Genomic DNA, 10,095 nt, shown 5'->3' on the forward strand with positions numbered 1-10,095 from the left:
TTATAAAGAAAAAAAAAAAAGAAGAAACAACTGGGAATACCTTGGGATTCTTTCTAAAGAGCTCTGGGCCAAAAAAAACACCAATTACCCTACCCCTTGAAATTCTAAAAGAGAAGAGAAAATTAAGCTGATTGAATTTATTAAATTCATTTATGGTCAATGTATTACAGCAGAATTTTATTTCTTTCATGTGCTATAAGTATATTTGTCCATTGTATAATCAATGTAGATGTAAGCCTCTTGACAACTGTATAAGATGTGGATTATGAATTTTACGTTTAAAATTATTATGACTGTATCTCATTGTTGAATCTTTGTTTTTATGGCAAGTTTGCTGGAAATAGCTACAGTTTATTTGTTTTTATAACAATTACTTAGGTCTATGACCCTCAGTTGTAACACTGGTCCTGGTAGGTGGCAGTGGGGAGTGGTCTGTGTTACCACTGATCCCTATATGTTATAATTTCCAGGAATGCATTGTGGACACAAACAAGAACTGTCTGTACTCTTGCAGGAAATGGAAATGGTACAAACCAGCATTTGAATAAATGAACACTGAAATGCATGCTGCAACCAACCACTGGATCAGGGTACAAGACAAATAATGGTTCTAGTGGAACTTGGGGGAAAAGCACTTTTAAATGGAATTTAATATATTGTTCCCTGACTTATCTTTGTTTATGATTCTATAGTTGGATAATTGTTTTCCTCAATCCTCTGACAAAAAGAGTTGGAGGCGTCAGGAGGAGCAAGAACAATTTGGCTTTCAGTGAATTTTTAATACACTATGTGTTGCATCAAGAACAATTAAATGCTTTTAAATGTAAGAGAATTTTACTTAGACAAATGGTTTTTGAGAAGTACTTTCAAGACAGAATTGAGTAGATAATTTCTTTGACTAATTACCTTATATCTAGCCATTCCAGTAAAACATGACTGGAGCACATATTATTTTACTTAATTTGTTTCCATTTGGTTCAATCTTCAAATCTGAAAACTTTTAAACATTTACTTCTATTTAAAATGTTCTGTTCACAATGCAGTGCTAAGTGAAAACATTAAACTATGTTTTCCAAGTTTTCTATGACAATCAGAAAAAGATTGTATAAAATAATTCCACAGGCAACTCTTAGAGTATGTCTAAATGGCAAATTTGACTCGTCATTAATGGTAACTTAACATATCATGTACACCAGAAACCAGGAAAGGATCTATCTCATGTTCTCCTAAATCTCAGCCACAGTTGAATGACTGAAATCAATATACTTCTCAAGCAAGTGAATAATTCCTCAAAGCAATTTTTAAAAGGAAAAGAAAATTTTCTTTCATACAAGCATCTTTTCCCTCAGTGATTCTTATATTTGCCTCTTTTTCTCACAAATTTCTTACAAATTTCTAAGATAGGAGATAGATAGCCTTTATGCTTTAAAATTTTCCCTTGATTTACTAAAACGCATATAAATTTCATGGTTTTTGAGGAACAATGACACAGAGGATAGTTGACTTAGGGTGAGGATAGTATGAAGGAATAAAAATGTCAGTTTTTTTCCCTCAGAAATAAAAGTGAATTCCTAAAACTTTCTCCCATGACTTCAGGTAACTGGAGTAACATTTTTGGGAAGCTAAAGGCAAAATATCTCTTACAAGTTAATTTTATTTGGTGAAGACTGATAACCATTTGAGAAAAGTAGTTCTTATTGCTTGATTCAAGTTCCGGGAGAGCTATGGCTAAGATTTTTTTCTATTTTACTTAGTATATAATGTAGTATAATTATTTGCATATTGGAGCCCTAAATTTGTTATATAAAAATAGCAGGTAGTGAGTATGAAAGAGAAAGAACTATGATACAAAAAAATCTGGTCAGCAGAGACGCAGCTTTGCTGTGCAAAGGGTAGAATTATAATTTATTTTTTGTGACTGGCCCAGGGTAGCTGCAAGATAAGTGGCTCTGATAACCAAACAGATAATAGTAACTATACTTTTAAAAAACTTGCAATGATTTAATAGGACATTGGACACATGATTTTAATAGTCTGCATGCCTCCAGAGGTATCACTGTTTCTCAAATGGAAAAGCCAAAATGAAAATTCTAGTGTCTGTGAGAAGGTGTTAGAAGAAATCATTTTTAAAAACCCAAAAGGACTCACTTTATTATTTTTGACAAGAATTTCTCCCTAAATATAAAAATAAGATAGCATTGTAAAAGTGACTGTAAAAGAAAAAAACCCACTGTAAAGCTATTAGGGACAGCTGGCTGAACTGCTATGTCAGAATACATTTTTATTTCTTTAAAAATAAAACGAGTGTTGGAGTAAATCTTATTTAAGATTTTTAAATATATAAAAATGCATACTTGTTACTCAAGTTTATCAGATCTCAACATATTGCACATTTTGCCTATTTGTTTAAAAATTTATTTTGTAAAATAAATGAAACAAAGTTTTCTATGTTTTCTTTCCTATGCTCCCTGGAAATAACAACTACCATTAATTTGATACTTAAGCTTCCAATAATTTCTTTGTAGTCCACTGTTTGTCTTTTTTTTCCTTATTTGTGGTATCTTTTGATACACAGGAGTTTTAACATGGAAAAATTTATCACTTTTTATTTTGTGCTTTTGGTGTCTTATTTAACAAATTCTTCCTTATCCTGAGACAAAACAATAAATTTCTACATTTTCTTCTTACAGTTTTAAAGCTATGGTTTAAAATATCCAAGTTCTTAGTTGTCTTGGAATTTATTTTTGGTTTATGTATAGTAAATAATTTTATTTAGATTTAATGTTTTTCCAATATGAATAACCAATTATATTTTTTCTCTGATTTTTGGGATGCCACCATAGATTTTTTTCTTTGGATTTATATACTGTTTCATTGGTCAAATAAGACAAGTTACTCCCATTTTGTTCTTCAAGTTGAACAGACTATGTAAAGTCTTGTGTTATTATGTATGAATTGAGTATCAATTTGTTAATTTATACAATTGTATTAGACACCATTTCAATCAATTTCTTTTTGATAATTTGGAGAGACTGTTTAATCTTTCCATCCATGAACATTGTATATCCCTTTATTTTTTTAGGACTTTCAAAACACTGTTTAATAATGCTTGATAATTTTCTGTATAAAGGAGCATTGCAATATTTTGTTAGAATTATTCGACATTTTGGCTACATTTTGTAGCCATTATGAATGGGGTCATCTTGTATATTATTTTTCAATTGGTTATTGTGAGTATATATAGCAATATTATTAATTTTTATATACTCATCTTAAGAAGAAAGATTAAGGCCACTTGCAATTGCCTACTAGCACACATTTTTAATAAAAATTTGACATTCATTTTAATTCAGCTAAAGTCATGGTTGTCTAGAGATGGATTAATCATTAACTACATAGAAGTGCTGAGTAAAAAGTTCAGATCTTTTACTTTACATTATATTGGACGTAGTTTGGCAAAGACTTAATGACACCATCTAGTGGCAGTTTGAAGTTCTAAGTAAATTGTAAAATGCATTTCCAGATTTTATTGGATAACTATTTGTGTTTAAAAAAATTATGATAACAATCAATATCCTTGTTGAAAATGCCAAGAAACAGCAAGAATTAATTTGACATATCAAAATTAATTATGCTTGTAGTCTTTAATGTTGCTGATTTCAAGATTAGAATGAAGTTATGCTTATGGAGAAACTTATCTACAATCTTTTATTTTGAAGCCAAATCATATATGTGAAGATTTAATTTTCAAGACTGTTATTCAGGGAGTTATCATAGTTCATGTTCGCACCATGTTTTTGAAAAAATAAAATTACCAACAGCTGGCCGGAGTCAATCTACATAATCTTTATAATAAAATGATCCTGAGAGTCTACACCATGAGGACTACTTTATATTTAAGGATCCTTTAACATAAGGCCTATTTTTATATCTTACTAATTAGAGTTCTTTTTTGGGTGGGAAATAACAAAATCTTATGCATAATTCAACTCAATTTCAAAACAAATAGGGACAACTTGCTAATCACTTGAAAAAAGTATAAAGTTTAAAATACACTCAAGATGAATTAAAAATGTAAATCTATACAACCAGGCTTTAAAAGTTTGTTGTAAAATATATATGAAAGCTTATTTAATTTTTTGGTGGGGAAGACTTTTCTGATGATAGATGGAATCTCTAAGTGTAAAGGTTGATTAAAATTTCTATAGAACATTTAAATACTAAATTAAAGTGACAGTGTAATATCTCCGGTAAAAATTTTTTAAATGACAGTGCCCTATGTTAGCATAAGTTAAGGGTGAATGCATCAAAAACAGGCATTCCTATTTTGCTACTTGGGAATACATTTGGAATAAACTTTATCAAGGGACATTTGGCAATGCTATTGAAAGTCTTAAAATATGCATAGTCTTTGCCCCAGAAATCCACTACTCAGAATGATTATAGGGATACAACAAAGAAATCGTCACAAGATTGTTCTTCATAGCACTTCATAGAACCATTTGTAAAATATTACAAATTAGAAAAATGTAAATGTCCACCAAGAGGTGAATTGGAAAACTAATAACAGCGTGTAGTTATCAACCATACATTATTATTAACAGTTATTATGTTGTTATTAACCCTAATATTGCAGAAAAAATTGTGGAAGACATTTAAAATACTTTTTACATATTTAATTATGTAATTAATTAAGTGCAAAGATATTCTCAGAATAGTGTTAGATGAAAAGCAGAGTTTCAAATCAGTATATTTTCATTTTTTACAATATTTGTTTCCTTCCTTATGCAAAATACAGAATGATGACACTCAACAGGGGTTACATCCTGAACATGATATAGGCTGAATGTTGTTTCCTCCCCAGATTCATATGTTGAAGCCTGAACCACCAATGTAACAGGGCCTTTGGGAGGTAATTAAGGTTAAAACAGGTCATATGGGTGGGGTCTTCAGGATGGAAATAATGCTTCTAAGAATGCTTCAGAGAGCTTCTGGGTACACACTCACCTCACCCTCTCCCTACTCTCCCCAGTGTAAGAACACAGGAAGAAGGTGGCCGCCCATAAGCCAGGAGGAAAGCCCTCATCAGGCGAATTGACTGGTGCCTTGATCTGGGACTACTAGCCTCTAGAACTGTAAGAAAGTAAACGCCTGCTGCTTAAGCCACTTGGTCTATGGTGTTTTGCTATGGCCTCCTGAGCAGACTAATATACATGAGGTAATGAGTAATTTCTTTTTTTGCTTATCTAGGTTTCTAAATTTTTTGTCATAAATATACTGCATTTGTAATTTTAAAAGATATTTTAAAATCTATTAAATAATATTAGAGAAACTCTCCAGCGTATACAGATGTTTCAATGAAAAACTCATCATTAGTTAAATCAGTTATTTGAAGCTGGTTTGTGATTACCTTGGCATATTTTTATTAATTCTCTCCGTACACTAATTATTTGGCTTATAATTAAATTTACAAAGCAGATTGACTCCTTCTTAGCTACGAATGTCAAAGATTGATAAGGTTTCTAAATACACTACTGAAGAATAGGTTTATTTTCCTCCCATCTAACTATTCTGCAGTTATTATTTGGAAACACTGACCATTTTAATCATTATTTTTTAAATTAGAGTGAGTAATTAGCATTCTCACCTTCCTAAAGTGGTAGCCAGAATATTTGCATTCCCAAACCCCTTGTATTTGGGTACAGTCATGTGACCTCACTCACTCTAATCAGACTGTCCCTGAAAGACAGATTTGAATTAATTAAACAAGGAGCAATGAAAGTTTTATTAGGGTTGGGTTTTATTTTGTTTTGTTTTGAGGAGGAAGAGAGTGTTAGCACTGGGATGACATACTGGGAGGATGCTGGGTCTGACCCGCAGACTCTGACCCAGCGACGGATGAAAGACACACACTGACACAGATATTTTGCCTGTCAGTGCAGCTAAGGGGTTCTGCTGCCTGAGTCCACAGCTTTGGCATCGATAAGCTGGTGAAGTTCGCATTTATTTAGTACAGGTTAAATGACAAATGTCTCCAGTAAACAACACTAGAGGGTAATTAACATTGCCAACCTCCTGAGTAAAGAGCAGTCATGCGCCTGCAGGTGATCAAAGGTTGGTCTTAGGACCACATGAGTAAGCAAGCTATTTAGATAAACTCCTCTACATTCCTATGTATCTACACCCTAAGCTTTTAAGAGAATTCAGCTGCCTTCAGCCAAATCTTTTATTGAAACTATGCAAACCTCCCGGCCTTCCAAGAAGGTTTGTGTCTATTTCCTATAACTTTATCTGTACAATTTCTCCCGCCACCCTGACTGATCCCCTACAGGAAAAGTTCTTGGGAGGAGGCAGAGGCAACTGGGAAAACTGGTCTTTTGGCAGGTCTGGTGTAGGGATTCAGTTCTGGGGCTTGGGGTGGCAGTACTTCTGGAACTCAGTCCTGAGGATCAGTGCCAAGTGCCAGCATCTGTGGTGTTTCTGCTAGAGAAGGGGTGGTTATCATGGCTCCTGGATGCTCAAATTTGTCATCTGATCCTCTGGCCCTACCAGATATTCTGTGAACTATCTAATATCCTTTCATCAGTTCTATTTCTGCTCCAATTTGCAAAAGTGGATTCTGTAGAAGAACTCTACTCAGCCTATCATTCCAATAGCAACACTTCCTCTCTCCTCAAAACAAAACAAAATAGAACCCAACCCTAGTAAAATTTCACTGCTCATTGTTTAATTATCACCAGAATGTATCATATTTATAGATATTGACAAGATAATTTAATGTAAATTAGTGCTATTTATTTGTTTACAGAGATGTCATAATAAAAATAAAACCCAGAGCTTTCTAGCCAAAGCTCTTCCCCTCCCTCTGCAGTGATCAGCAGAATTCATTCTTCCTGCTTCTTTGGTTTCACAAATAATCTGAGCCTTCAAATGGAACCTGTGAAGTTAACAACTTCCTCATTAACACATGTCTTATCTTTGCAAGGCCTTCCATTCATTCACTAAGTTCTTAACCATTTATTGGGATGATACATAAACATCCTGAAATTCTACTTCCAAACTGTATGCAACGTTGACTGTCATACAAAAAATTTAGGAATCTTCCTATGAACAGCCTCAATGTGAACATTAATGCAGCAGGCAAATATTTTTTATTAGCTCTATTGGAGAGAAATGTGTATGCAGGATGAAGGAAGGAAAGGACAGAGCTGGAATAAACTGAAATACATTCCCACATGAAAGGACTGTGACTAGAGAGAGAGGACACTACACTCAGGGACAGTAGGTTGGCATCAAACTCAAGTGGCTAAAATTGGAATTTAAATAGTTTGTGGGTGCATAATAAACATTTCCTCATGTATCAGAGTGGTTATAATCTCAAAAATAACTTTTATTTTCCACTTGATGGAATACAGTGCAATCATAAACATATTTTAAGAAGGTTATTATTTTTAGCTAGAATTGATTGGACATTTAGTGTATGCCATCATTAAGATTTTGCATCCTGCACCTCATTTATTACTCCCAACAGCACAAGGCAGATATTGTCAACACCCTTTTAGAGATAAAGTGATTCTCAGAGAGGTTAATTCATTGTCCAAGGTAATTCAGCAACTAAATGACAGAGGTGAGACCTTTTGGTTAAAAACCAAAAATTCCAACACCGATTTATGAAGATTCTGCAGCAACATTGAAAAGTTGCTTATGATTTTATGTTAACTGCCAGAAGAAGAGTAGAAAACTGTATGCACACCGTGACACAATTATGTGACAACTTCCTTTACGTATGGAGAAAGAATTGGAAGGGAACACATGTCGTGGTGCCACTCACTTTTGTGTCCCAGAAACTAAAAGAATCAGCAAACAGTCCATAAAAGCAAAAAAAAGAAAAAAACAAAAAAAAGGAAGGTGGTGGGTGTGGTTGGACAGGTGCATGAGCACATGAGGAAGAGTTTTAATTGGGCAAGCAAAATAAGTTAGTGACCTTGAACCTATTTGCTAAACACATAGAACACAGGATTAGAACTCCCAGACTCTGCCCTTGTGCAGTCGGGTAATGGAACTGTTGGAGTTTTGTTTTCTCCCACTATTTTTTTTTAAAGTGCTTGAAAGCGGCTACATTGTTTCTGTAATAAAAAGAGAGATAAGAATACCCTATACACAGAAGCAGACAGGTTCAGGGTTTCAGTCCCTGAGAAGCACTGAGCAAGTAAAGGCTGAGGAACCCGGGGTCAGGCTGCGGAAACTAGGATCAGTACTACCTCCATTGCCTCCAGGAACATGCTAAGCTCTGCCTGGCACAAAGCCAAGTTTGGATGGAGTCCATGAGGCCACTGAGCAAGCAGCTTTGAAAGATCACGCTGTCTCATTGACAGTAAGGAACTGCAGGAAAGTAAACATTTACTGGTTCCAGGAAGGGAAACCCATTATCCTAGGATCCTAGGGATGAACTTTTCTATGACTTTTGCAAAATTCATATGAAAAAAGATGGTTTGGGAACCTCTTCACCTGTGGGGTTTTTCACCATGCCTCACCAAACAGACTGGCTTCCAGTACTACCCCTTTACCTTGATGAAATGAGCCCAGACACAGTTCTACCATATGAGCAGCGGCTGGTGCCTTTTACCCTGTAAAGGGTAAGTGATGGAAAGAGAATAGTGCAGACAAAATGTAAATGCAGCTCAGAGAAGGGATGGATGATAGAACAAAGGAGGCTTCCTGAAGAAGGTGTCACTGAAGTTAGGCCATGTAAAAAGATATGTATCCATGGGGGAAAGGGATCGAAAGCTAATTCTGAAAGAATAGAGACACCTGAGCAAAGACCCAGAGGAAAGAAAAGGTCAAGGCAAGCATTTCTCTGGAGCATCATCTACTGAAGATCATCATAAGTATTTTTAACTTCTCAAAACCAGTATGACATGCTGCATGCTGTATAGTCATCTCCAGCCCTGTGATCCTTGAGTTCTAGAAGCGAATGCACTTCAATCAACATATTCAGGTTTACTTGAAGAAACACCAGATGAAAGGCCTTCAGGTCCTCATATTATATGTAATAGGGTAAATGTTTTGGTTTGTACTTTGAGAAAGGAAAACTTCAGCATCAGACAGTAGTTTAATAATAGTTTAGTCTGGAAGGAACAGAAAAATAGACATAAACTGGAGCATAATTATCAGTAGACTAAAAATGTCCAGATGTGGCCCAGGTAGAAGAATAGTTAACCACCAAGGTGGTGTGGGAGCCAGCCTCAATATGCCTGGCCTCCTGCTAGTCACACGTTTGTTTAGCAGCTTTCACATTCTACCAGGGTTGGTCTGTGTGACTCATGGAATATGGCAGAAATAATGGTATGTCACTTTGAGATCATGTTATGGATTACATAACATGTAATCCATACAGTCTCTCACTTTCTTGGATCACTTGTGCTGGGGAAATTTAGCTTGCATATATGAGCTGTCCTGTGAAGGGGCCCACATGGTGAGGAACTGAAGACTCCAGCCAACAGCCACACCAGTGAACTTGGAAACAGATCCTGCAGTCCTTGCCAGCAGCTTGACTTTGCAGAGACCTCATGAGGAACCCTGAGCCAGACCACTAAGCCAAGCCACTCCTGGATTCCTGGCCCTTAGACATGGTGCCAGGTAAGTGATGAATGTTTGTTGTCTTAAGGTGCTGAGTTGGGGGCAAATTTGTTACTCAGAGATGTGTAACTAATCCCATGGAGAATGGTGGACACTGTGGGTCCCCGCAGGGTGTACACTCAGGGAAATCATCTAAGAGAGGAGTAAGGAAGGCCACGTAGCAGAGTCATACTCTAGGGCGTCTGATCTTACATGCCCTAACTTCCCTTCACGAACCTCTTTTAACAAAGAATCTATTCAAGATATTCTACTAGAATGTAAGGAATGTGTGTTTTCCATTGTTTCAGATTCTTGATTACAAAACTAAAAGTCATGTGGCGGCAGCGATTCATACTTTTTTATTTTTTATTTTTGAGATGGGTCTTGCTCTGTCACCCAGGCTGGAGTGCAGTGGCATGGTCTTGGCTTATTGCAACCTCCACCTCCTGGGTTCAAGCGATTCTCCTGCCTCAAGCG

General features: G+C 35.6%; 1 long non-coding RNA gene across 1 annotated transcript; it reads left to right on the forward strand.

Moving 5' to 3' along the window:
• Positions 1-4,793: 4,793 nt before the first annotated feature.
• Positions 4,794-9,681, forward strand: LOC129059706 (uncharacterized). The gene is made up of 3 exons (XR_008525734.2): positions 4,794-4,912; positions 5,033-5,218; positions 9,438-9,681. It is a non-coding gene; the product is annotated as an uncharacterized LOC129059706 (long non-coding RNA).
• The last annotated feature ends 414 nt before the right edge of the window (positions 9,682-10,095 follow it).

The sequence above is a fragment of the Pongo abelii genome, chromosome 4, assembly GCF_028885655.2.
Source record: "Pongo abelii isolate AG06213 chromosome 4, NHGRI_mPonAbe1-v2.0_pri, whole genome shotgun sequence".
In the NCBI taxonomy this organism is placed as follows: Eukaryota; Metazoa; Chordata; class Mammalia; order Primates; family Hominidae; genus Pongo; species Pongo abelii.